Source organism: Triturus cristatus, chromosome 1_1, assembly GCF_964204655.1.
Source record: "Triturus cristatus chromosome 1_1, aTriCri1.1, whole genome shotgun sequence".
Lineage (NCBI taxonomy): Eukaryota > Metazoa > Chordata > Amphibia > Caudata > Salamandridae > Triturus > Triturus cristatus.
Genome location: NC_140579.1, coordinates 447,207,974 through 447,234,766, shown reverse-complemented (window position 1 = coordinate 447,234,766; position 26,793 = coordinate 447,207,974). Strand labels below are relative to the sequence as shown.

General features: G+C 47.3%; 1 long non-coding RNA gene across 1 annotated transcript in view; it reads right to left on the bottom strand.

Annotated features, from left to right (window-relative positions):
- The window catches only part of LOC146870422 (uncharacterized), a 30,912-nt gene extending 7,654 nt beyond the window's left edge, over window positions 1–23,258 (bottom strand). The window contains exon 1 of the long non-coding RNA XR_014959386.1: window positions 23,126–23,258. This is a non-coding gene — a long non-coding RNA (uncharacterized LOC146870422). The remainder of the gene's footprint in view (window positions 1–23,125) is intronic.
- Window positions 23,259–26,793: the final 3,535 nt, after the last annotated feature.

Sequence of the window (26,793 nt, the reverse complement as noted above, 5' to 3'; positions counted from 1 at the left end):
AGAAACCAAGTGGTGTTTAATTTCGTAGACAAGGTAAACCCAGAATTTGGACGATGCGCTCACGACACTTCATCTCCAATAGAGTTCTTTTCATGGTGAACTGGGTGTCGCTGGTGATTTGGCTTGCCATATCGTAGCAGTAGGAGCAAAAATAGTATCCCTGCAATGAGTGATAAAAGGAGCGGCACACCACGAAACACATAGTGCAAGAAGTTTGGAAAAATTCCAAGGACTGCTTGAAAAGGTGCTAACAGTCCTGCACACACGTTCTTAAATACATGCACAATACCGCTCGTATCAGACATGTTTAAGATACGACCTAACATTTCTGAGAAATGCACCGGGCAGTTTGTATACAAAAGGGTATGTATCTCTGCAGAAGTCCTTGCGAATTGGAGATCATAGGTTTCTTTGGCAGAGGTCAAAGGCACAGTTTTTTGTAAAAGAATGGCTTTCATTCTGCTTAGAGTATCAACTCGTATAGAAGAGATATTCAGTGAAGGCCATAAAGACGACTCCCTGACTATGTCTATTTGGGGAAACAAGACCTGCATACAGCAAGTGACACTGGATGTAACCGTTACTAGATATGGGAAACCAGGCAGCATGCCACAGCAACTGTGATCATTCAACATAATGTAACTCCCACTTGAAAGTTGACCAAAGATTGGATTAATCACTGCTGCCGATGAACCATGCAGGTGGCAGGATAAGTTTGTAGTGGAACCGTCACAGGCCCTGTGTGAATTAATACCCTGACAAAGGAGAGAACCGTTTAGTGCGTGTTCACAGTTTTCACCGCTAAGAAACACTTCACATCCCCCACTCCAACATATGTGTGTAAGGTAAATCCCAGGATGTCTTGATGTATTCTTTACCCAACCTTTCATATTTGCCTGCTGGTATATTTTTTAGGCAATACTGAAAATGGAAAGTCGTAACAGGCAGAGTAATCTTACCATGTATGATCCACTCAGTAGCTGGTTTTTCTGCCACTGTGAATGGTAATTTCTCCAGTTTTTCAATGCTCAGCACCGTATAGCCTGTTCCCCTTTTTGCCAGTTTGATCTGTCTATCAGTGACATTGAATTCTGCAAACAATGACGTAGTATTGATTAAACGCCAAGGCACATAGCCAGAACGCAGGTTTTGAAGCGTCCAGCCTAATAGCATGATAGAACGTAGCTGTGACTGACCATGTTGCAACATGACCAAGTCTTGTTCCATGATGTCTATGACAGAGGATACAATGCTGTCCAAAGAATATATCCTGGACGACAGAGTCGTTAACCCATTGTCTACTACAGAGAGAGATTTCTCTAAATTAATACGATCAATTTCTCGTATTTGTTCTGCAGTCTCTGCTTGGGTGACCTTCCATGCTTCATTATTGACAAGGTTTTCTTGGTCCTAGCAAGAATTCCTTAAGTTCTGCGCCTTCTTGAAGTAAAGTTAAGTGTTGTTTTACATTCTCTGGTGTAGCTTTCTGTAGCCAATCAAGGCAAAGTTTCCCTACACTGTAAGATGTTACTACCCCCGGATGCTGTCTTTGGACATAACGTGGGTCTGGCCTATGAAAGGTAAAACCTTGTGTTTTGTTCAGGAATCTATCTTGACAGTTGTTTGTGTCTAAGGGCCAGAGCAACCATTTTTTCCATTCAGGATCTGATCTGTTATTATTCAAAATAGTTCGTACGTCGACCTCCCCCTGTGTAGTGCTTTCCCTTGTAGGTGCAGGTATAGACGGAGTGTGCATGTCTTTTATCTTAGCTATTCCAAGGCATGATGTTTGTTGGACAGTGTCGTTTAAAAACATAATTTGCTCAGGGAAGTTCCCTGTACTTGCCAATCTTTAGTACCCCAGACAGTTTTCGTCTCAATGTTGTCTTTCCAAAAGTCGTAACCCTGTCTAGACAGTTGGGCAATAAAGGCTGTAGAATAAATCTGTTTGGTATTCGTTGACATATTTTTCATTCCTGTCTTGTTGACATTCTTAAAGTAAAGTGTCTTTGCATTCGAGATATTAAACCCTGAAAAATATGGAAATTTCATTGCAAATGTTTTTGAGCTACCCGATTCCGATTCAAATACTTTATTCGACAATTAAGTCGTAAAAGTGACATGTAACAATCGCATACAAAACAGAATAAATCAACACATTATATCAATACGAAATTTACATTTATAAATCAACATCATAAAATAGCATATAAATAAAATAATCAGTCAATACACAATCAATACACAACACACAAGGATGCAACAATAAAACGACCAACAGAATATGACAAGGCTACCAATGGCCTAGTCGCAAGTCACTTTAGCATTAATCAATCTAGACCGAATTGCCCAGGCCCACTTTATGTATTTTGACATTGCAATTGAGATAATCGGACTTGGGTCAGTAGACAAGATTCTCATAGCCACCTCATACCTTCGGGTACCCATTAATCGGCAGACAGGTAGTACCCATTTCTTACGTGGGATGGTATAGAGCGGGCAAAAAAGAACAAAGTGACTCATAGATTCATTCTTGTCACGGCACCTTGGACATCTATCTTCAGACCCTACTGCCCAATTAGATGTGAATGATCGTATCGGGAGTGTACCTATCCTAAACTGGAAAAAGAGTTTACGATCAGACGGTACTTCAATTAGGCCCCAATATGGTTCCAGTCTGGCATAAACCTTAAATTCCAGAAATCTGCCGGTTAAAAGGGATGAACACCCCTTGGTGAATAATTCTAGACCAATCATCTCCCAATATCTGGTTTTCACCAAATCTTTTGAAGGGAAAACCGCATTATAAGGATCATCCCATAGGTCTCTCAGCCCCATACGATAAAGTAACAATTTTACGGACGTCAGCCAATCTATCTTGTGGAAGCAATCCTTTTCTATGATTTCCTTTAGGCCCAGGGCATAATGACTAAGTTCATCGGTTGTCCATACCCTACACCAGTACAACAAGGGACGTAGATAAGCTACATCCTGTAAAGATTTCAAACCTAGATCCCAAAAAAGGGGTAGCAAGGGAGTGCTTTGCGGAACGCCAACAGCTTTCCGGATGAACTCGTTCTCCATGGCATTCAATCGCTGTGGGTTTTTGCCATGTCCCCACAGCTCAGACCCATACAGAGATGAGCTACGAATCTTCATCGTATAGATCTCTAGAAATGGCTCCATTGGTTGAGACTGCGAAGTTTTAAATCGTTTCAATAAAATACCAGTCTGTTGTTGGTATTTCAATAACGAGAGATCTATATGGCTATTCCAACGCATATTTTTCTGTAAATTTACTCTCAAATATGTAAATGCGTCAACCTGTTCTAGCGAAGATCCATTCATAAGAATGACACCTTTGAACGGTCTATACATTTTATTGGGTCTAGGGCCATTGAGCACCATAAACTTAGTCTTTGCGACATTAATTTCTAGTCCACGCGATAGGCAAAACTCCTCGAAGCGCCGCAAGGTAAGCTGGAGGCCACTCGGAGTTTTCGAAATCAGCAAAGTATCATCCGCAAACATGAGGACTGGAACGCGAGCTGCAGCCATAGCTGGAGCATCTGTGGGGACCCGGGAGAGGAACTCGGCCACACCGTTAACGAAGAGCGAGAACAGGGTAGGTGCCAAGACACAACCCTGCCGCACTCCCCGCTCCACGGGGAAGGAGTCCGTAACCTCTCCCGGCCTACCCCAGCGTACCCGAGCGAAATTGTCCTCATGTAAGCGAATGACAAGTGCCAACAACTCCGGTGCCATCCCCAGTCCCTGGAGTACTTGCCATAGTTTGCCACGCGGGACTAGATCGAATGCCGCCAGCAGGTCAACGAACACTGCGTACAGGACGCCTTTTTCTAGTACCACTGTCCTCCAATACAGTATCAGAAACCTAAAGACCTGGTCAATGGTGCTGGTCTTGGGACGAAAACCAGCCTGTAGAGGACTCAAGATATTACCATCCTCCATCCAGGACTGGATTTTGCCCAAGACCAGCCGTCCCATGATTTTTTGTATAGCATCTATTAGGCTGATGGGCCTGTAGTTGCTGGCCAAAGACTTGTCCCCTTTTTTGTATATCGGGACAATTTCAGCGCCTTTCCAGGATTGAGGGATGTCCATGCCCTGGGCAATTGCATTGGCCAAGTAAGTGATATAAAGGCGCCATCTCTGCCTGTCATGTACAAACACATCTGCAGGAATTAGATCCATATCAGGTGCACGACCCGGGGTCACAGTGTCAAGCGCTCTGTCGACCTCCTTACTACTAAAAGGTGGCTCCTTATAGAAGTCCCATTCCTGGTAGGATGAACTAATATCCTCTGCATCCTTTGCATATTGGCATTTAAAAAACTCTATCCAAGAGTCCTGGGGAACACAGTTGTGTGGACTTTCAATTATTTCCCCCCTTTTCCACTTAAAAATATCCCAGAACTTCTTCTGGTTCTTTCCACTACATGCTACCTTAAGATCTTGCCACTCACTCTCTTCCCAATCCTTTTTAGCTTTCCACTGTACCTTCTTGTAATTGTTGCGAGCTAATTTTATTTTATTCAGATCCTTTAGCTTAAGTGCGACTCCTAGCTCTTCCCGGGCTAGTTTACAGGTGGCATTAAACCAATTCTCTAGCTTTCTTTTGTGAAACCGTTTTACTAAAGTTGGTCTGCAGAAATACATTTTAAGCTTAGCAAATAGTATATTATGTATGTTCTCTACAGCTGAATAAGGTTGACTATTATTACAGCCAGCCCTCATTAATGTCAGCGCCTCATCGAGATTGCTTTTTATGCTATCCACTAGGTCGGGGTGCTCTAAAACTTTTTCCCACTTAAGGTGACCTTCATCATTTGATAGCCGAGTAGTCAGGCCTTTCATAGCAGTTGTCCCTTCCGATCCTTCACCCATGCCCAATCTAAAATAGGCTACTAATGGGTTGTGATCGCTTTCAATTCGAGGTTTGACCATCATGTCCTCAAGACCATGCCACATCCCAAGATGGACCAAGATATAATCTATAGTGCTAGACCTAATGCCATTGTCATAGGTTTTACACCACGCCCTGTCAGAAGGGGTCCTGCCATTTGCCGCCCTCAATTGGTTGGTCAGGCAGAACCCCTTTAAATTCAGGGCAGCCTCTGTCCATTTGCTTGCTGTCATTATCTCGAGCTGCGGAATGCCCCATCTTAGGTCCTCTTCCTCCGTTAAGGACAAGTCATAATGACCCAACGGTTCGAAGGTCGTGTTAAAATCACCTGCTACAAGTGGGAACACATCGGTAGATCTTGACTCGACAAGGGAGTTTAATATTGATACCACCTCCGACTTTTTACCACCTGGTAAACCTCTAACATAGACATTATAAACGTCTATGTACAGGTTTGATGGAAAATTTAGCCTAATTCCTAAGATGTCATTATTCTGATTCGGGATAGGTTGGATTTTGCACTTTATACATTGTTTAACCCATATAACCAAGCCTCCTACTGGCCGGCCCTTTGGCCTTTTGACTGCAGGAGCATAAAAATTCAAATAGCCTAGTCCCTTTAGGTTGTCCTATGTTTACAGCCGAGGGTGTGATAGCAGATATTCTTTGTCCAGGCTCAGGGCAAGAGCCTTGCTCCACATCCCTAATAGTTTTTTTTGCGACAGGCAGCGCATTTACAACGCTGTCGCCACCAGGGTTCACTGTTATGGACATCCCACCCAGTTTTTTTCCCTTTTCTACCTCAGGGACTACATATTCCATTTCAAGGCTAGGACATCCACTACTGTACTTCTGTCAATCACAGTCAGTCAATCCGGACAGTACATCAAATCGGTTAAAAGACCTAATGTCCCCCACTGGGTGACCCATTTGCGTGACTCTCCCTCCAGGTATCCCAAACAAAGGCAAGGGGGCCGGTTCATAAAAGTAAGACAATGGTACAGTACTAATCGGAGATGGAAAATCAGTATCCTGGGACCATCCACAGATATAGTCAACACAATGTCTATCCCTAAAGTTGATGATGACACAATCCCCCTTGGTTGTCTTAGGTTTATTGCCCACCCAATTTACCCTCCTAGCAAACAAGATTTCGGCTCGCATATTGGCCGGCAGGGGACGTTTAGTATTGAGCCAAAATGTACATTTGTTTTTTAAGGCCCTATACGTTTCCCTAGTACCAGTTACCAGAGGTGGAACCCCGGTTAGAACAACCACATATGGGGCAGCCTCTGGGGGAAGATGTATATCAATCAGATCCGGAAGGGCCTGTCCCAGGGGTTGTGCCTGTGCGGGCTGCTCAACATTTCTTACTGCAACAGGCATGATACCATTGGGTCCACCACAGGCTGGATGATTTTTTCCGCTTTGCTGATTATCATTCTTCCCTATACCATGTTGCTTATGGGAACCTAAGGAATTGATATTTACAGCAGCGTTAACTTGGTCATTCGTGGTAGATTTGATCTTACTACATTGGGTTTGCTCATTAGTACATTCCATTTGGGAGTAACAATTTGACACAACTGGCTGATCACTCAGCTGGGGTAAGTTGGTGTAATCACCTCTTACTTAGGTGTAGTATACCTATACCTAACCTTAAATGGGACACCTGGTAACCTATAAGTCACTCCTATGGCAGGCCTTAACAATCCTGAAGGCAGAGTGCTTGGTTCCATGTGAGATGGTGCTCTGGCATGAGCTGAGCCTGTCTGCAGTGGTCGGAACAACTTCCTTCTACTGTTTCCAGATATCGTCATACCATATACTCTTAAGTGCATTATGAACCTCGCGGTTAAATGCTATCTTTGGTTTGGCTTTATCAAAACATGTCGAGTAAGGTGTCATACGAATTGGAATACTAACCCCTCGCCAATTCTGGCGACGGGGTTAGCATTCCACCCTTCTAGAGGGACACGACATGTACAGTACCTGAAACCCGGGTAAAATCAGACATACCCTCAGCTCCACAAAATGGATGCTGCCACCACAGACACAAGTCTGCCCTCCTGCTGCTGGGAGTCCTTCCAGCTTGGGAGGTGTGGACAAAGGGTTTCCTGCCAGGGGAGGTGCATGCACCACCCCAGACAGGATTTTGTGTATTGGTCAGGTAGGGCTTGAAAGAAACCAGACATGCCTGTGGCTCACAAGGAACCTCGGTGCATATGCCAGTTCAAACCGGTCCTGGGGCACACCAGTCCCGGGCCTGGGGCGAGCTGGACAAAGGATTGGGGGTGTAACCACCCCCCTTCCTGGTCCCACCCATAGGGAGGGACCTAGCAGGTAGTCCGGCCCCTAGAATCCGCTTAAAGGTAGGAGCTGTGTCCTAAGACTTCAGACATCCTGGAATCAACTTGAAACTAAGAAGAAGACGGGAACTTCGACATTCTGCTGCACAGAAGACTGAAGGAAATCTCCCCTGTGGTCAGGGAGTGACCACCTTGCTAACGCAAGCACCATCCAGCGAATCAACGTCTGCTTTGCCGCCGCCTCCCGCCGGAGCCCGAGCCCAGAGACTGACAAGACCTGGACCTTCAGACCTCTCACCGCCCGATCCACAGTCCCTGAAAAGAGGAGACCCGTGGAGGCACCGAGACACGTGGAGCCATCCATCTTGAAACGACCACGACAAGCTGACAAGTGCAACAACCGAGGCTCCCTCCAAGTTGTGCTTTGGGATCTGAGAAGCCCAACCCTCGAGCAGCATCTGCACCAAAGGTGAGCCCTCCAGCATCTCCACGATCTGCGTGGGGCCCTTCTGCATTTTGCCACTCAACGCGCCTAACCGGTTGCTGGCCCGCTGGCTAGTAGCCATCTTGGCGATGAATTTTACAAAATACACCGCTGGTCTGGTTGCTCCAGACTGGCCCTTGCTCCCCTCCAAAGGAGCAGTCCTTCTGACCTTGCTGGTCAGAACCATCAGCTTATTTCATCTCCTACAACAATTGCTTTTGCCAAGGCTTGTTTGCTTCGATCAAGTCGCCGACACCGCCGACAGCGAGAGCCTGCGTGGGACAGCTCGTGAACCGACTCCTGGACGTCGTCGACCTCCAGGGACCACGTGGCTGCAGAGACAAGCTACACCTTTCTTCCTGTTTGCACCCGACATTGCCTGGTACCCACCTGGTGCCACGCTGGTCACTGGCTAGTGACTGTGAACACTGTCCCCTCTGCTTACAGGTCTTCAACATCTCCGATCCACTCTTGGATCCACTGCATCTCTCCCGGACCGACCGCCTGCAGCATCTTTGCCTTCAAGCTCCACGGAACAGATAGAAGAAACCCGACGCACTTCGAGGCCTATACACCCGCTTCCTGTGGGTGAGGTAAAGCTGGCACACCTGTGCCCAAGTGTAGTATTACATCTCTAGTGCCTGTGTTCCAAATCTTGAGTTCCTAGTCCATCCGGAAGATCCTTTTTGCAGTAACTTTGTACTTTTTACGCACCCATTGAAACCTATGGGAGCACGCGTGTGACTATTTGCTCTGCACACGCCACCCGTGGACCTCCTGGTCACTAACTGACGTTAGCTCCTTGTAGGCCCAGCGATTCTAGAGGCCCTAGGCCTTTTCCCTTTTCTGTTCGTGGTACTTATACCACTATTTTAGTATATGGTTCGAGCGGCCACCAGGGCCTATCCATATAAAGTGCAACTTCTGTGTATTCTACTGTAATCTTGTTTGACGATTTGTGCTCCTGTGCTCATAAAGAGACTAGGGGTTACTTTGAGAAATAAATACATATATATTTTGAATATATATCTGTGTGGTGTCCTTTCATTGGTATAAAAGGGGGTTGCATTTGGTAAAACAGCTGGCTTAACACGCTTCACGAGTTTAGCCTCAAAGACTGCTTAGCCTACGCTACCACTAGGGCAGCTAGTCCGAAAAGGTTGACTTACAACCACACCATAAGGGTTGCTTGGCATGGTACAAGGTGATCACTTTAACTAGTGAGCATCATATACCAGGCCAACTTCTCACATTGGTGAGCAGCGGTTGGATTTGAGCTTGCTGTGTTTTACCATTGTAATCTCTTGGTTACCAATTGAAAGATCACATAGGTACCTGTAGGTACATATAAAACAAGATTAGATATACATAAGTTCTACTGAACTTAGTTGTTGTAGAGCAAAGGGAGTAGCACACCCTGACTACAACTACTAGATAGGTTTAGTAGGAAAACCCAAGTGTAGGTAGATTACAACACATCCACCCACACTTAAGAGCAATGGCTGGGGCAGAGGGGTCCACTGTACCCATCTCTGTTGAGAGTGACCCCCAGAGGGCACCATCCATCTTTGCTACCCTTAATCAGAATGAGCTCAGGCATTTGGCAACTCTTAGAGGCCTTAAACAGCCCAAGAACCCTACCTCTGCTGAGCTCAGAGAACTCTTGCAAAATGATGAAAATCAGAGAGAGCTCAAGAAAGCTTCCCAGTTAGCCCCCTTAGGGACAGGAACAGGAGGCCCCCCTTCTGAAGATGCTACAGAGGTACCCAGTTCCAATAGTCACCCCTTAGATGGCAATAATACCACAGAGGATGAGAGTGATAAAGGTGCTGATACAGAAAGTAGTGATGATGAAGGGAGAACTAGCCCAGTGCCAAGTGTTATACTTGGCCCAGCTAAACTAAGGCTATTGGGGACTGACAATGGGTTTACCCCATTGGATCTCCCCAGTGGACTTAACACAGGGCTTGGGAGGCAAAGGAATCGCTCAGGTGACTCCAATGCTTCTCATGGCTCTAGAGGCTCTCAAGGTCACTCCAGGAAAAGGATGACCACCCCTCAGAGGAGGGAACACGAGGCCAGAATGGAGGAAGCCCAGCCGAGGATCAGGAAGCAGGAGCTAGAAGTAGCCCTGATGGAAGAAAAACTGAGGAAGGCTAGGCAACCTAGAGAGAGTGGGTCTATACCCACTGGTGGCAGCATTGTCCCTAAGGACAAAGATAGGGTCTTTGATAATAGGAACCTGTCTAAGGTTGTGCCCCCCTACAAAAGTGGGGATGACATCCACAAATGGATAACTGCTCTTGAGAGAGCCTGCAAAGTACAGCAGGTTCCTGAAGACCAGTGGGCAGCAATCCTCTGGCTCTCCTTTGAAGGAAGAGGCAGAGACAGACTCCTCACTGTTAGAGAAGAGGATGTCAGAAACTACAGAGTCCTGAAGAGTGTTCTGGTTGATGGGTTAGGCTTAACCACTGAACAGTACAGGTTAATGTTCAGAGACACCCAAAAGACACAGACTCAGGACTGGTCTGAATATGTTGAATGTGCCACTAAGGCTTTGGAGGGTTGGTTGCTAGGAAGTAAGGTATCTGATTATACAGGATTGTACAATTTGATGATGAGAGAACAGATTTTAAGTAACTGTCAAAACCAGCTCCTCCATCAACACCTGGTAGACTCAGATTTGACCTCTCCCCAAGAATTGGGAAAGAGGGCAGATAAATGGGTCAGGACCAGGATCAGGCCTAAGAATCAGGGTGGTGACCAAAAGAAAGATACCACCAAACCTCAAGAGAAGGGAGGGGATAACGCAAAAGAGAAATCTTCCTCAGGGCCCCAAAACTCCACACAGGGTGGTGGGTCCCAAGCTCCCTCCTCTACCACAGGTAAAAAGCCTTACTGCCATGAGTGTAAAACTCCTGGGCATTGGAAAACTGACAGCAGTTGCCCAAGGGCTACAAACAAAACTGTTCCTCCAATTACTCCTGTCACACCACCTATTACTGTCAGCAGTAATCCCCCAGGTGGTGGGAGTGCCCCCAAACATTTGGGTGGGTTTACTTGGGGAACACAGGGGGACCCTGGCTTAGCCAATTCCCCTGCAGCAGATACTCTTGTCTGTGATGGTGGCATGGGGTTTGCCAACTTCACTGCCTGTCCCAACACTTTGGGTAGGTACAGACAGGAGCCCTACATCAATGGTACAAAAGCTGAGGCCTACAGAGACACTGGAGCTAGCATCACAATGGTGGCCCATTGGCTAGTTCCCTCTGAGCAGCTTTTGCCTGGTTTCTCCTACCAGATGACCAACATTGATGGCAAACAGAACAGTCATCCCATGGCAGAGGTATGTCTCAGCTGGGGAGGTGTCACTGGCCCTAAAAGGGTGGCAGTGTCCCCAACCTTGCCTGTAGACTGCTTACTGGGGAATGACTTAGAACTCTCAGCTTGGGCTGGAGTTGAACAAGACACCCATTCTAAAATGGTAGGCCTTTCACAAAAGGGTAGTGGGGTTGTGCCATTCACAACCCCTGTCCAAATAGATTTCCTCCCTGGAAAGGTTGGAAGGGCAGTGGTAGCCACAGCCCAGGCACAGACAGACTTCCCTGTAGAGACTGGCAGAGCTGTGACAGTCACAGCTCAAACACAAACTGAGTGCCCCCCTGAAAAGGTTGGCAAGGCTGTAATAGTCTCAGCCTATACTCAGACTGACATAGGTGTAGTGAAGCCTGAAACTATGGATCACTCCACACAAACAGAGAGTAGTGGGGAGGAAGAAAAGTCTCCCTCTCCCCAGACATTAGGAAAAAGTCAGCCTCCTCAGGGAGCTGACCTCACCCCTTGTGAAGGAACTGCCCCAGAGGTAGCCAGGCCTGGCCTGGCAGAGCCTCTGATGTCAGTGGCCCCTTCCAAGGTGGGACCCAGTCTGGTGCAGGTAGCCTGCCTCTCTCTACCCTGCCTCAGTCAGCCCAGGGCTGCAGAGGTCAGGGAGGCCAGTGGACCCCAAGAGGGCCCCTGTCCACAAGAACCCCCCCCATCAAAAGAATGAGGATTGCCTGGCTAGTAGCCCTAGTCAGGTGATGGGTAAAAACATTCCTGAGGGATCTCCTTTACAGATAGTTAGGGACCTCCCCCAGAGGGATTCTGTTGGGTACAGGCAAACATGGGACCTTAGGGCCCCAGACCTGACCTGTCCCTCCAGTAAGCCCACAAAAGGGACCCAGCCTCCAGCTTTAGGTAGCCAGAGGCTGACCCTGAGAGCACAGTGCAACTCAGTTAAGGAAAGAAAGGCATCCATGGTGGAGGGGGATTGGAGGAAGGTGAGGCCTCACTTTGAGGACACTCACTTCAGTACTCCATCTCAACACCAGCCTTTTACTTTGCCAAGACACACCAAAGGTAGAGATTCCCTATGGTGGAGACCCTCTGATACCCTTAGGGTGAGGGATTGCTTAGTGGACCATGAGACAGGGGGTAACCATGCCAGTGCTGGTTCCTCCTTATATGGCCACTTGGGCAATATAGGCTTACCTGGTCAAGGTCAGCCTTATCTCCCTTCGTTTGGGGGGGGGGGTTGTGTAGGAAGGTGGATATCTGACTATGGTTACCCCCAAATTTTTGCCTAGCGTCTAGCTGGTTTTTCGACTTAGTTGGCCTGAGATCCTGCTATTCAGGATCTCAGCCTGGCTGTTCTCTCTTTAAAATGGACTCCGTGTACCCTAGGTACATACCCAATTGGTTGGATCACCCTGTCAGCCCCTGTACCAGTGTACACTAGGTACCCAGGGCATTGGTGTACCCAAGGCCTGCCAGGGGCTGAAGCATGTATTATGCCACCCCAGGCTTGGCCTAACAATTTGACACAACTGGCTGATCACTCAGCTGGGGTAAGTTGGTGTAATCACCTCTTACTTAGGTATAGTATACCTATACCTAACCTTAAATGGGACACCTGGTAACCTATAAGTCACTCCTATGGCAGGCCTTAACAATCCTGAAGGCAGAGTGCTTGGTTCCATGTGAGATGGTGCTCTGGCATGAGCTGAGCCTGTCTGCAGTGGTCGGAACAACTTCCTTCTACTGTTTCCAGATATCGTCATACCATATACTCTTAAGTGCATTATGAACCTCGCGGTTAAATGCTATCTTTGGTTTGGCTTTATCAAAACATGTCGAGTAAGGTGTCATACGAATTGGAATACTAACCCCTCGCCAATTCTGGCGACGGGGTTAGCATTCCACCCTTCTAGAGGGACACGACATGTACAGTACCTGAAACCCGGGTAAAATCAGACATACCCTCAGCTCCACAAAATGGATGCTGCCACCACAGACACAAGTCTGCCCTCCTGCTGCTGGGAGTCCTTCCAGCTTGGGAGGTGTGGACAAAGGGTTTCCTGCCAGGGGAGGTGCATGCACCACCCCAGACAGGATTTTGTGTATTGGTCAGGTAGGGCTTGAAAGAAACCAGACATGCCTGTGGCTCACAAGGAGCCTCGGTGCATATGCCAGTTCAAACCGGTCCTGGGGCACACCAGTCCCGGGCCTGGGGCGAGCTGGACAAAGGATTGGGGGTGTAACCACCCCCCTTCCTGGTCCCACCCATAGGGAGGGACCTAGCAGGTAGTCCGGCCCCTAGAATCCGCTTAAAGGTAGGAGCTGTGTCCTAAGACTTCAGACATCCTGGAATCAACTTGAAACTAAGAAGAAGACGGGAACTTCGACATTCTGCTGCACAGAAGACTGAAGGAAATCTCCCCTGTGGTCAGGGAGTGACCACCTTGCTAACGCAAGCACCATCCAGCGAATCAACGTCTGCTTTGCCGCCGCCTCCCGCCGGAGCCCGAGCCCAGAGACTGACAAGACCTGGACCTCCAGACCTCTCACCGCCCGATCCACAGTCCCTGAAAAGAGGAGACCCGTGGAGGCACCGAGACACGTGGAGCCAGCCATCGTTTCAAGACGACAAGCTGACAAGTGCAACAACCGAGGCTCCCTCCAAGTTGTGCTTTGGGATCTGAGAAGCCCAACCCTCGAGCAGCATCTGCACCAAATGTGAGCCCTCCAGCATCTCCACGATCTGCGTGGGGCCCTTCTGCATTTTGCCACTCGACGCGCCTAACCGGTTGCTGGCCCGCTGGCTAGTAGCCATCTTGGCGACGAATTTTACGAAATACACCGCTGGTCTGGTTGCTCCAGACTGGCCCTTGCTCCCCTCCAAAGGAGCAGTCCTTCTGACCTTGCTGGTCAGAACCATCAGCTTATTTCATCTCCTACAACAATTGCTTTTGCCAAGGCTTGTTTGCTTCGATCAAGTCGCCGACACCGCCGACAGCGAGAGCCTGCGTGGGACAGCTCGTGAACCGACTCCTGGACGTCGTCGACCTCCAGGGACCACGTGGCTGCAGAGACAAGCTACACCTTTCTTCCTGTTTGCACCCGACATTGCCTGGTACCCACCTGGTGCCACGCTGGTCACTGGCTAGTGACTGTGAACACTGTCCCCTCTGCTTACAGGTCTTCAACATCTCCGATCCACTCTTGGATCCACTGCATCTCTCCCGGACCGACCGCCTGCAGCATCTTTGCCTTCAAGCTCCACGGAACAGATAGAAGAAACCCGACGCACTTCGAGGCCTATGCACCCGCTTCCTGTGGGTGAGGTAAAGCTGGCACACCTGTGCCCAAGTGTAGTATTACATCTCTAGTGCCTGTGTTCCAAATCTTGAGTTCCTAGTCCATCCGGAAGATCCTTTTTGCAGTAACTTTGTACTTTTTACGCACCCATTGAAACCTATGGGAGCACGCGTGTGACTATTTGCTCTGCACACGCCACCCGTGGACCTCCTGGTCACTAACTGACGTTAGCTCCTTGTAGGCCCAGCGATTCTAGAGGCCCTAGGCCTTTTCCCTTTTCTGTTCGTGGTACTTATACCACTATTTTAGTATATGGTTCGAGCGGCCACCAGGGCCTATCCATATAAAGTGCAACTTCTGTGTATTCTACTGTAATCTTGTTTGACGATTTGTGCTCCTGTGCTCATAAAGAGACTAGGGGTTACTTTGAGAAATAAATACATATATATTTTGAATATATATCTGTGTGGTGTCCTTTCATTGGTATAAAAGGGGGTTGCATTTGGTAAAACAGCTGGCTTAACACGCTCCACGAGTTTAGCCTCAAAGACTGCTTAGCCTACGCTACCACTAGGGCAGCTAGTCCGAAAAGGTTGACTTACAACCACACCATAAGGGTTGCTTGGCATGGTACAAGGTGATCACTTTAACTAGTGAGCATCATATACCAGGCCAACTTCTCACAACATTGTTCCCATTGGTTATACATAAATAAATTTCTAGGTATTGCAGATTTATGCAAGAAATGATGAACATAGTGGTTATAACAATACAGTTGTTCATAGTCTGATGAACCTTGTAAATATTCATTATTAGTGAATGCAGTTGACATCTCTAGATCAGAAAAGGTACTGGAGGTAATAAAGTCACTTAATGAAATTTTAAATAAATGTGGAATCTTCAAAAGCTCCAACGGGCCAAACATGTCATATTCGGTTTTGTCCCAAACTATACCATCAGGTATAGGAATCGCTGTGATGTTCACTGCTGACAAGTCTCTTGCTTCACGATGGGATGATTTGTGTGGCTGGAGACATAAGTTCACTCTTTTACTTGCTGTGTCCATTTGAATATATCTTCCATTAATTAGCATACCCAGCGTTAACCAAAGTAGAAAGAAGAATATTCCCAAAACAATCCATACTTCAAACCATGGTGAAACCAGATAATTTTTTTCCAGTAGATGAAAAAAGTCTGTTGCTTGTTCTTTGAAAGTTCTTTGTACTGGCGTCGTTTCAGGCTCACTGTGATCCTCAGAAAACGTATCAAAGTTCATGAAATAGCCAGAAGCAGTTCTGTCAATAGTTGGAATTGCATCCGTATTTGATGAAATTGCTGGAACAAGTTAATCATTTGTTACTTCGTTGTAATCAGTTGTATCTGGACAAACTGTTATTTGGGTCTCAAGAGGTACAAGGTCCATAGCATTGTTGCTTAGTCCTCTATTTCTTACTGTCGACTCTTCAAAGGTGATGAGTCTCTCAGTTTGAACCTCTTGGATTGTAGCTAGAGGAGTGCGTCTGCTACATTGGCGGAGTCCACTTGGCCTACTGTTCAGTATCTGCCACATAGTGTGGTTTGATCAGGTCGATGGACACAAATCTTTTCTCCTTTTTACCAGCAAGGGGCGGCAAAAGTACTGTTCTTGATTCGTGGATTTCTAGGACAGGTACTGGTTGTCTGTATGAAGGCCCAAATTCCTTCTTATCCGCAATCTTTACTCTGACTAGATCCCCAAGCTTTGGGATCCAGACAGGCCTTAATGGGACGGACAGATTTTTCTCAGTGGTGATTGGCTTCAGGACCATGTTGTTTTGTTGCGTTCTTAGTTTATTTAAGTCCTGTAAAACAGCCAAACGATCTTTGATATCAAATTATTTGTTTTCCACCACTGTGCCTTTCATATTTAAGTCCGGAACCAACATTCTAGTCCCAAACAGGACCTCATATGGAGGGACACCCCCTAGAGAACTTCTTGGAAAGTTGTTTATTGCGCTGGACCCCTATAAATGTTTGACCCACCCATCACCCGAACCTAATACCCTAGCTGGTATAGACTGCTTTATGTCCCGGTTTTTTCTTTCCACAACAGAATTTCCCTCAGGATGGAATGGAGAAGAATATCACAATGCTACACCCAGACTGGCCATGGCTTCTTTGTAAGCCCTAGAGCTAAATGCAGGACCCTGATCAGAATGTAGTGTGCCTATTGCATATGTGCCGATAAGGACTCGCAAATCTTTTATAACAGTTCGAGCGTCAGCCGAGCGATGAGGCCACATCCATAGGAACCTAGAGCACGAATCCACTGCGACCATGATATATGTATAGTTCCCATCCATTTGTAAGGGACAGCAGTGGTCCAGGTAAACACAAGCTAATGGTTTATCTGAATTTAACAGGGGAGTCTGCGCAGGACGTTTCACAGTAGAGACTTTAATCTTTTGGCATATCTCACAGTCCAAAACATAATTTCTAGTCTGTTTCCTAATGCCGGGCCACCAGTACCTTTGTTTTAATAAAGCCACTGTGGCTGAAACACCTGCATGGGCAGAGGCGAGCCCTTCATGTGCTGCTAGGATTAGCCCTAGTCTATGTTCCATGTTTGGAATTACTCTATCCCCCACTCCAGGGATTCGAGCAAATGGAACGCCATTCGCATCAATTATATATAAGTATTTGAGTGGAAACTTTATAGGTACTGCCGCACCTCTGCCTTTGTTTGATTCATTGACAGCCAGAATTATTTTGCTGTCTATTTTCGTTTTTGAACGAGTGATTGCAGCTACGGAAGCCGTTTGCACAGCCCCTTTCGCGGCTTCATCAGCCAATGAATTCCCTTCAACGTGAACGCCATCACGTTGGCGACTCAGCGTGTGTATCACGTGAGTGTTTTGTAGTCCGTTTTGCAACTGATCTACTTGTTCCCAAAGCAATTTGTGCTTGATTGTGCCACCTTTTGCATCTTTGAAACCATTTTGAATCCAATTCTGTAAATATTCATTGTAAGATTGAACACAGTAAAAAGAATCACACACTATCAGTGTGGAGGATTCGCGATCTGTATTTTCAAGTGCCATCTTAATTGCTTGTAGTTCAGCTCGCTGAGCTGTACAATCTCCTAGAGATTGGGTTTTTGTGATCATTGGTTTGAATTTGCCATCTCGCATGCGACCTTTAACGATAGCACACTCTGCACTGTAAGCTTGTTTACTCTCCGTAGCGGGCTGTGCAGATCCGTCAGTATAAATTATAAATTCGTACTGGTCAAGAGGGAGAATTTCAGTAGGCAGAGGACATTTGTGTTCATATTGCAGGAATGCTTGTGTTTTTAAATATAAATCAAAAACATATTCAACATCAGTTGCAGCAAGAGAATTAATCCATTGTATCCATCTCAGATGTAAAGCTTTTGCATTTGGAATGCTAGCCTTTGTAACTGCGTCAAGGGCTGGTACAGGAGTAGGCCTGGGTGAAAATTTCGTTCCGTTTGCGGAAATTGCGATAATTTGACATTGTCGCGTTCCGCAGAGAGCGCGAAAATGTCAAAATTTCCGGTTTCCGCAGCTTGGCGATAATTTGTTTCTTGCTCGCGCTGTAAAATAATACATTCTCGCGCGCGCGCGATCGCCTTACCTGAATCCCTGCGTTCGTCGACAAGTTTTCTTGATCCGGTCGCGTTCTCCATGAGATGTTGTATTGTTTTTAGCCATTTGCGCTGTCTCGCAACAGTTCGTGCCCGCAGTGACGTCATGCGTCGCACGATCACGTCTTTCTTCTCGCGATCATGCACCGCGAGACAACTCAAAACAAGATGGCCGCGCCCGCAAGCAACCACATGGGTAAGTTGGCGACCCGCAACCATGCAGAAAATCTCGCGAATATGCGGGAAAAAAACTTCTGCATCTTCACAATATTTCCGCTTGTTTGCGATAATTTTAAACATTTTCGCGATAATTTGCGAAAGTTAATTTAGCAAATTCCGCCCACCCCTATACAGGAGTCACAACTGTAATGCGTTTCCCCTGTGCTAGGGCTCTTTCTTTTGCTATAGCGGTTTGAACTGCTGTCAGAATTTTTTCTGCAGAAGTGAATTTCATTTCTGCTTGCGTAGACAAGTGTGATTTGTATGCAATTGGTACTTTTTCACCTTCGTTAAAAGTTAAGTAGGTGAATCCGCATTGACCCGGAATAATTCAGATCACTAAGTTGTGTACGCTTACGCGTGTTTGCAAGTATTTCGTTGCTAACATGTCTGTTTGGAGTGAACGCAAAATTTGTGTGTTTTTGTGTCCAATGTGTTATTTTAAAATCAGGTTTGATTAAATTGTAGAGAGGTTTAACCCTTTCTGCGTAATTTAAAATGTAAGTTCTTCCAAAATTCAGGAAACCTAGAATTGACAGTAAATTTCTCAGTGTTTTTGGCGGTTGGAGCAGCGCACACTTTTCTAAAAAGTTGGCTGCCAGGCTTTTGCCTTCACTTGATAGTTCATATCATAGGAAAAGGACGTTGAGGTGGGCAATTCTTGACTTTTTAAAGTTGAATTTGTAAACCCTCTGAGGCAAAGTCCAATATTATGGTGCTCACCCTGTTCAGGTGCCTATCCAGGTAATCGTCTGTCAGATATATATCATTGACATATGACAATGCCTCGTCATCATAAGTTTGTAGTAACTCTGTTACCCTTGATGAGAATAACCCCGGGCTGTTTTTGAATCCCTGGGGCAGTCGACAAAATTGACTCTGGGTCCCCATTATTGAGAAAGCGGTTAAATATCTTCTTTCTGGTGCAATATTTTGACAAAAGAAACCATTTGAAATGTCTAATGTGGTTTTATATTTTTTACGCACAATGTTATTCATCAATGCTGTACCATGTGCATTTTGCACTGCAAATGTTTTGCAACAAGAATTTAAGTGTCTGTAATCCAAAACTAGACGATATGTATTGTCTGGTTTGGAGATAGGAAACAAAATATTGTTCATTGATGAGGTGCATGTTTCAATCACCCTCTGATATTCAAGTTGATCTAAAATATCCCTGACCTGTTTTTTAGCTTCTAGCTTCCTGCTGGTGGAACTTTGAACCTTGGCTCCCTTCTATTCTGATTACCAAACCCCATGCATCCAAGTGCACTGTATTTAATTATGACTTGCTTTTTCCTTCCATAGGAAATCATTGTGCGTTACAGCGCACCACTGCACATTACCTGTTTTGCTGTGAAACTTGATAACATAGTGCACTATATAGACAGCCTGCCTCCTACACCACTCAGATGTTGAAGTGGTGAGAGGCACGCATGTGCATGAGTGCTGTGGGTTATTTGAAGATGGATCATGTTGAAGTCTTCCATCCGGGGTCCACACACCAAAACTGAAGCCTGTTTTTACTGCGCAAGGTATTGAACAGGCATCCTCAAATGATGCTGAAATCAGCGTTTTGAGCCCATGTGAACCCTACAGGAGAACACAAAAATGTAGAACAGCATAACTGGTGGCAAGTTAGTTGGATGCAATATCTGCAATCCTGGCACCTGGTTAGAGGCGCAAGCATCATCTGCAGTCTGGGAGGCTGTACATGGCATGGAGACCATCAGTCAGGATACACTGAGAGTCTGTGAATTCAGTGCCCCTGGCACAACCCCTTTCACCTGCACTGCGACGGCTGCCAGAAGACAGCTGGTCTACAAATGCCGGAGCTTGACGTCTCAGCACGGGCAGTGGCAACCCACTCTGACGGGGTTTTGGGTAAATAAATCATGAAAAACCATCTAGGACTTGCAGTCAACTGTGAGAACAGATCATTGACAACTAAATGTGGTCTCAGGGTACCCATAAGATTCTGAAGATGGAACAAAATGTATTCATGCTCTGAAAAGGAGGGTGCACAATTTTGTAGAGTCACCGCAGACATAAGCTACAGGAGGCAAACCAGCACCCTAGATGGGCTTGAAGCATACATGCCAACCCTCCCGATTCAGACGGTAGACGGCCAGTTTCAGGCTAGTATCTCGCCTCCCAATTCCTGCATGCAAAACCCGATTCCTCCGCGGGCTTCAGCCGACAGGGACTGGCGCATTCACTGCCGGTAACCTGCTCCTGCAGAGCAGTGCACAACATGTTTGTCACGCTCCCTCTGCCTGCTATAGTGCTTTCTCTGTGCTCCTGACAAGTAGGGAAAAAAGCGTATGTTTGCATTTTAGTTATCCGATCCTGCAATAGTGCACTTGCAAGTCCCTTAGATGCCAAGAGATCCAATGCAGGCCTCAATAAAAGCCAATGGAGGAAAATACATTATTCGACTATCTTTTAAAAATCTCCCGCTTACCTCTACTAAAATGTTGCCATGTATGTTGAAGTGCTCACCACCCTAAATCTATTGGGGACTGAGACCATCAGTGGAGTTGTTACAGACACATGGATTGGAGATGCGTGTCATGAATTCCATGGATGTGATGTGATCACATTTCTTCAGGCCTGGATGAGTTTCGCTGCAGTGTTTAGGATGCCCCTAAGGGGTGCCACTGTTGATTCTGAGTCCATCCAGCAGAGCACAACCACCATCCAGATGCAAGAGTACGAGGGCTTGAACAGCAATTCTGAAGTCACCTTCTGGAAGAAATCGTTTTACTTTCTTTAGACGAGAGACTGTCTTTAGTCATTGTAGGGATCTGGCTTGTTATATAGTATACCAAAAAGAGGTATGCTGAGTAAGGAGACCAGTTATGCCTAATAATTGGACAGTGGCTTGCTTTAAGAATTCAAAGGTCCTTCCTTTGTGGTAGTTTGGCCGAGCAGCGTTGGACCTACCAGAGCAGAGTGCTAGACATTTGTTGCATACTCAGAATCAATAAATGATGCACACACTCAAAAAGGAAATCCACATAAATTTACAAAAATAACACATATGTTTATATATATTTTAACACCAAGAACTTCGTAATTGGGTAAGTACTTTTTCGAGATATACTTTTTACAGTTTTTAGCAATGTCATCAACAGTTCGTTTTTACAAAGTAAGGCTTTCCTATGGAGAGAAGAACATAAACTGCACACAGATACTTGCAATAGCCCACGTGCAGAGGTGCTGGACAGGTTGGTGGCCTTGCGCGCTACACCATAGGTAAAGATGGAGCCACTTAGAAATAGGTTGAAAAGGAGGACTTTGGGACTAGTCAAGGAGCTCCCAATGGGGGTTCAGTTCATGAGGGTCCTGGGAGAAAGGGGGAGCAGTCGGTGCTCATGGATCCGGTCCAGGCAGCTCATGTGCACAGTGTTTTTGGCTGGCTGACTCTGGTGCATCAGGACGCTCATGGTTCTCTGTTTGGTCCTGAAAAGGGGGACAAAACAGGATGGGGAGCCACTCTTGCTGCTGGCATCTGTGGTGCTGATGTCCCTCATTGGCTAGTCGGTCTTGGAGTTGTTGGAGTCCGGAATGGACCCTAAACAAGCTTTGGTCGCGGCAAGTGATCAGGTATTGGTGCAGGGAGGCTCGTAGGGATCCTGGTGTCTACAAACTAGGTAGGGAGATGGATCTGACCTCCTTAAGTATGCTGACATGCTCCTGGGCTGCTCCTGCATCGGTGGACTCAGAGGTCAGCAGCTACCTCAAACCGGATGCCTTGGTCAGTGCCTTACTAGGATGACTCAGTGCTATACACTGGAATATAAAAAAAGCAATAGGTTTGTAAGAAGAACCCTCACCCACCAACCTGGTTGGTGGCATGCTTCTTCATTGGGTTCCCAGCTGGGCTGCCGAGTGCAACCCAGCTGTGCTTCAACACCTGAATTACAGCGGAGTGGGTTTTTGTTTTTGGGTGTGAAGTGTGCTCTAAGTGGTGATGTTAAAAACGTCTCTCGGATCCCCCACTGATAGTGTTTATTTCTGGGGTCCTAGGACACAGTTAAAAACAGATAGGGGATATTGTGAAGATGAAAATTGTTCTTCATTATCCCTATTAGCTGGTCGACATGTTTCAGCCTCGTATTCAATATTGAGGACCATAGAGAAGTGAAAATGTGGCCACGTGAATTTTTTCTGCACACCCGCTATGGTGTGTTGACTGCATGCAGTGCTGTTGCTGTACTGATGGGCCCCACTGTCTGGTTAAAATCTGGAAGACAAAGCACAACATAAAGGACATACACAACATAAAGCAACATCTTTGTGACTGTTGCTTAGTAATTACCTTGTCCGGATTAAGATGATGTGCTTGCAACTATATTCAAGTGCAATCTGTGAGTCGATCTCAGGATTCATAAAGAACAGTCATTCACACATGGACATGCGACATACACGTAGTGTATGCACATTTGTGCACAGTGATTAGTGCAGGTATGAATATATCATAGTGAACGGTAAACATGTGCTGGCTTCGAACCAAAACTGTGGTTGGAGCTCTAGCCATAATTTGCTGTGTATTACTAGCGTGCCTCCGAATGGTGTAGTTGTATCAAGCGGTAAAATAGACCTAGGATTGCTGGTCGTGAAAGAGGTTAACCTTAGTGCATGTGCATGCATAATCACGCCATGCTTAATAAATGCACACTCTATATTACAAGCAGAAAAAATGGCAAGAGGAAAAGCAATGTCATACAACAACTAAGTAAATTAGGTAGCTGTCATGGATCCTTGAGGGGGCGGACTCCTGTGGTCACACACTGTTGAGACATATGTGGCGCATGAGACATTAAGTGTGGACACAGTGTCCGAAAGAAAAAGGGGGCGTGTGGAACTGGACCCCGCCCGAGTGCACAGAAAAGACTTACTTCGTCAAGGCTATCCGCCCGCCTACGTCACCTACTCCGGTCCTGACAGGATCCTGATGGTGACTGAAGGCAGCGGCTCCCATGCTTAAACGCTTTCCGGCAGTGGCTGGCGTGTTCCAGCATGTGATGACGTGGTAACGCAACGTGTGATGCATTATGCGGGTCACCATCATGTGATAAACTAGAGCGCTGACTCGCATCTCTAGTTAGAAAGGCGGAAGAGACTAATGGTCCAATCCCTGTGTATATTTATTTTTGAGAAGCGGTTAACGAGGCATTTTAGGTGGCGTGAATCCTATTTTTATGGTATTCTGTTCCATCAAGGACATGGTATAAACCTGCAGAAATATTTTTTGAATGTTTGCGGACCTTTACAAACACATTTTTCAAACAATTATGGAAGAGCCATACTTGGTGTGTTATAGCAGCATAATTTGTCGTATGATATGTAAAACACTCAAAGTGTCAGAGTGCTGATAGACTATCAAAAATATAGGGATTGAAGTACACTCTGTTCAAACTTGTAGGGATCCGTTCAGGATTAAGACGGACCAATTGAGGCGAAGTCAAAAAGCATGATCATAACGCGAACAGCTTTTTGTGGGCTAAACTTAATTTATATTAAGAATGTTCCAAACATAAATATGGCCACAATAAAGGTTCTGCGTGGGGTTTTGAGTAGACAGGAAAGATGGCGCTCTTAACAGATAGCAGTGAGGTAAATAGTATGTATAGAGTAAACATGGTGCTACCAGGTCAGGGGAAACCCAAACAACCCCTGCAACATGTGGGCACGGGCCCACCCTGTAATATTTAAACCAAGTCCTGTGCACACGTCTGGGTTAGTCTTTCAAAACGTCTTTCAATAATATTCGTATATTCAAACAAGAATGATAACAGGGTCGACACCAATGAATGTTATTTTTTTTTAAATATATTGTGGATTTTCTCTAAAGAGCAACATCAAAGGAAAACCAGCCGACATGTGTTTCGTCACTCGGGTAATTGCCGGTGACTCTTCAGGGCTGAATAGTCATCAAAATATACGGGATCGTAGGACCGGTGATAATTCCAACCCGGTCCGAGCGGGTCTGAGATAATCGGGAGGCCAGTCGTGGCGAGATGTGACAGAGTGAATCAAGGGGAGGATGGATAGGTTCCTTCCCCATGGATTGGGCACGCTGAAAGACGGGCGGGTTCAACCGTCTCCACAGCTTCCTGGGTATTGAGCAACGAGGTGAGTCCGTCTCACTTTTCCCGACTGCGCCCAGCGCCAGAACGCCTGGCCCCCACAAATGCCATGACGCACGACACCGCAATGATGCCAGCACCCTCCATGCACTCAACATCGGATGATCACACACCTGCTTCCTGGCCGCCCCGAAACACACGCAAGGACCCTTCACCTGCCGGAACTGCAGCTTCACCAGCATCCAGAACGCAAATCCACCCACTGGGAAAGAACCCAACCACCTCGGATGCATCCTTCCCAGCACCCGTTTTGCCCGCAAACACGCCGTTGAACTCTGGGACCTACTCGACTCAACCTCCCTAGACGTTGCCTTCCTGACGGTGACCTGGCTGAAACCCTCCTCGGCACCCGACATCACCATGGCCATCCCGGACGGGTACAAGATCACCCGCAGGGACTGCACCAACGGAGTAGGAGGAGGAATCGCCATTGTCCACAGGAACACTCTCAGAGTCTCGACCAACACCGACGACACCCTCAGCACCGCCGAACACCTGCACTTCCAGATCCACACCGATACCAATACCACCCTCAGAGGAATCCTCGTCTACAGACCACCCGGACCCCGACCACAGTTCAGCGATTCCATCGCCGACTTCGTCAGTACACAAGCCCTCGCCTCCACAGACTGCATCCTTCTCGTGGACCTGAACTTCCAACTCGAGAACAACAACGACCGCAACTCCACCACCCTAAAAGACAACCTCGCCAACCTCGGACTCAGACAACTCATCACAACGCCCACCCACTCCGCCGGTCACACGCTTGACCCCATCTTCTCCACAAGCTCCCACGTCTCCTTCAACCACACCACGAACTCCATTGGACCGACCATCGCTGCATTCACTTCCCCTTCCAGAAACCTACCACGCACAACTGCACCCAACAGATCCCCCGCTGCTGCTGGAGCAAAGTCACCGATGACCAGCTAACCACCACCCTCGCCCGGAGCCCACCCATCGACCCCACCGACCCCGACACCGCCGCCCGCAACCTCAGACAATGGATCGACAACTGCGCCAATACCCTCGCCCCGTTCAAGAAACCCTCCAACAGACACACCAGCAAGAAAGCCAGCTGGTTCACTGAAGACCTCCAGGCCCCCAAGCAAACCTGCCGAAAGCTAGAGAAGAAATGGCACCGTGAACAGACACCGGACAGTTACGCAGCCCACAAGAACACGACCTGCAGACACCACCACCTCATCAGATCCACAAAAAAGGGCCTCCTTCAAAGACCACCTACACAACAATGCACACAACAGCAAAGAGCTCTTCAACATCGTGAAGGAACTCTCCAACCCCAGTTCCAACACCAACGACATCCCACCTTCGCAAGACCTGTGCGACTCCCTAGCCACCTTCTTCCATCGCAAGATCGCTGACATCCACGACAGCCTCAATGTCATGACCGCCCTGACAACCACCGAGACCTCCATCCCCATGGCCACCATCCGCACCGATCCCCTGCTCGCCTGGACCAACATAAATGACGACGACACCATCAAAATCATGAACACCATCCACTCCGGATCTCCGTCAGACCCATGCCCACACCACATCTTCAACAAAGCCAGCACCACCATCGCACCCCATCTCCGGAAAGCCATCAACATATCCTTCGAGACAGTGACCTTCCCGGAGAGCTGGAGGCACGCAGAGATCAACGCCTTACTCAAGAAACCCAAGGCTGACCCCAAGGACCTAAAGAACTTGCGGCCCATCTCCCTGCTCCCATTTCCGGCAAAGGTCATCGAGAAGACCGTCAACAGACAACTGACCCGCCACCTCGAGGAGAACAGCATCCTGGACCTATCCTAGTCTGGGTTCCGCAGCAACCACAGCACCGAAACTGCCCTCATCGCCACCACCGATGACATCAGGGCCCTACTGGACAACGGAGAAACCGCGGCCCTCATCCTCCTGGAATTGTGAGCCGCCTTCGACACTGTCTGCCACCGCACCCTACGCACACACCTCCACGACGCTGGGATCCAAGACAAGGCTCTGGACTGGCCACCTCCTTCCTCTCCGGCAGAACCCAGAGCGTCCGCCTCCCCCTTTCCGCTCCGAAGCCACCGAGATCATCTTCAGCGTACCTCAGGGCTCATCCCTCAGCCCAACATTGTTCAACATCTACATGGCACCTCTCGCCCGACTGCATGACCTCAACATCATCTCCTACGCTGACGACACCCAGCTGATCCTCTCCCTCACCAAGGACCGCCAAAACCAACCACCACGAAGGAATGAAAGCCGTCGCTGAGTGGATGAAGAACAGCCGACTGAAGCTAAACTCGGACAAGACGAAAGTCCTCATCCTCGGCTCCACCCCCTCAGCCTGGGACAATTCCTGGTGGCCGACCACACTGGGAACAGCTCCAACACCCACCGACCACACACGCAACCTAGGGTTC